Source organism: Nycticebus coucang, chromosome X (assembly GCF_027406575.1).
Source record: "Nycticebus coucang isolate mNycCou1 chromosome X, mNycCou1.pri, whole genome shotgun sequence".
Classification (NCBI taxonomy): domain Eukaryota; kingdom Metazoa; phylum Chordata; class Mammalia; order Primates; family Lorisidae; genus Nycticebus; species Nycticebus coucang.
Window position 1 is genome coordinate 175,164,750 of NC_069804.1, and position 2,592 is coordinate 175,167,341.

The following is a 2,592-nucleotide window of genomic DNA, read 5'->3' on the forward strand; positions in this document are numbered from 1 at the left end:
GCATAATCATACTATGTGATCCAGCAGACACACTTCTAGGTATTTACAGGCATACATCATTTTGTTGCACTTCACTTTATTGTGGTTCATAGATATTGCACATGTTTTAGAAATTGAAGATTTGTGACAACACTGTGAAAAGCAAGTCTACCATTGTAATTTTTCCAACAGCATGTGCTCAGTTCATCACATTTTAGTAATTCTCGTAATATTTCAAACTTTTTCATTATTAATATGTACCTTATGTGATCTGTGATCAGTGATTTGATATTACTATTATCATTGCTTTAAGGCATCATGAACAATACCAAATAAGGTAATGAACTTACTCAATAACTATCGTGTGTGTTCTTACTGCCCCAATGACCTCTCATTCTCCTGTCTCTTTCTCTCTTATCAGGCCTTCCTATTTTCTGAGATTCAAAAATATCGAAATTAGGTCAATTGATGACCTTATAATGGCCAACAAGTGTTCAAGTGAAAGCAAGAGTTACAGTCTCTTACTTTAAATCAAAAGGTAGAAAATTATTAAGTTTAATTAGGAAGACATGTCGAAAACCAAGATGGATGAAATTGTGAGTGTAAAGAAAAGATCTTGAAGGAAATTAAAAGTACTACCACAATGAACCCAAGAATAATTAAAAAAAAATTAATGCAGCCTTATTGTTGAAATGGAGAAAGGTTTAATGGCCTGGATAGAAGATAAAAAACCAGCCACGGGTATAAGATCATATCATCAGCAAAGAGCAAGAGCTTGACCTTCTGTGTCCCCATTTGGATACTCTTGATAGCCTTCTCTTGCCTGATTGCATTGGCTAGAACTTCCAGCACTATGTTGAATAGTAGCGGAGACAGTGGGCATTCTTTTCTGTTCCAGTTCTAAGTGGAAATGCTTTCGGTTTTACTTCTAGTCAGTATTGGCTGTGGGCTTGTTGAAGATGGCTTCTATTAGATTAAGAAATGTACCATTTATGCCTATTTTCTTAAGTGTTTTTGTCAGAAAATGATGCTGAATTTTGTTGAATGCTTTTTTCTGCATCTATTGAGAGGATCATATGGTCTTTTTTTATGTTTCTATTTATGTGGTGAATTATATTTGAGAGTTTACTGCAGCTCAATTCACAATCACCAAGTGAATAAACTCATGAATAAATTGATAAACTGTGGCATATGTATACTATGGAATACTATTCAGGCATAAAAAGATAGAGACTTTACAACTTTCGTACTAACCAGGATAGAGGTGAAGAACATTCTCCTTAGTAAAGTATCACAGGAATGGAAAAGCAAGTATTGAATGTACTTGATACTAATATGAAACCAGTAGATGAACAAGTACATGCTCACAGGAGAGAAAAACACAATTAAATTTAAGTGGGAAAGGGGTGATCAGGGAGGGTTGAGACGGAAAAGGGATGGGGAGATGGTAAGCTCACACCTACCAGGCACAATGTAGGGGTATATGAGGAAACTCCCTGGGTTAAGGGTTCAACTACAACTTGGACTTTACCTAACAAATTAAAAAAAATGTCATCTAATCATTTAGATCCTTATATTAATCTGAAATAAATAAAAATTAAAAAACAGCCACAAGATTTCCTTAAGTCAAAGCCTAATCCAGAGCAAGGCCCTAACTCTATGCAGTTCTATGAAGGCTTACAAAAGTGAGGAAACTGCAGAAGAAATGTTTGACCCTAATGAAGATTGGTTCACGGGTTTCAGCAATCACCACCCTGATACATCAGCAGTCATCATCAGTGAGGTAAGACTCTCCACTGGCAAAAGGATTACAATTTGCTGAAGTCTTAGATTGATATTTAGCAATTTTCAATTTTCTAATTTTGAAAATTAGAATTCAGGTATTTTAAAATCAAAGTACATACATTGCTTTTTTGACGTAATTCTATTGTACACTGAAGAGACTACAGTATAGTGTAAATATATTTTATGTGTACTGAGAAACCAATAAAATTATATGCCTCACTTTGTTGTGATATTTGCTTTATTGTAGTAGTCTGAGACTGAATCTATATCTCTGAGTATCTTTGTACTCATGAGTTAAAAACATGTCCACACAAATACCTGCACAGAAATATTTATAGCAGCTTTACTAATGACTGACGGAAACTGGCAGCAACCTAGAATTCCTTTGAAAGGTGAATTGCTACTCAAATATGGTACATCCATAGAATGGAATACTATTAAATAATAAAAATAAATAAGCTATGATGTCATGAAGAAATAATTAAAAGCATAGTACTTAAAGAATTCAATCTGAAAAGGCTATGAACATATATAGTAGGGTATGAGTCCAACAACATGAAATTCTGAAAAAGGCAAAACTATAGAGAAAGTGGAAAGATTAATGGTTGTAAAAACTTGATGGGTAAGTGGGGATTGGATAAATAAAGTGGAGCACAAGGGATGTTTTAGGGCAGTGAAACTATTCTGTATGACACTATAATGGTGGGTACATGACACAAATTTGTCAAAACCCATAGAACTGTACAACACAAAAAGTGGACCTCAATGTTTACTATTAATTTTAGTTAATATTAATGTATTAATATGGGTTCAATTGTAGCTAATGAA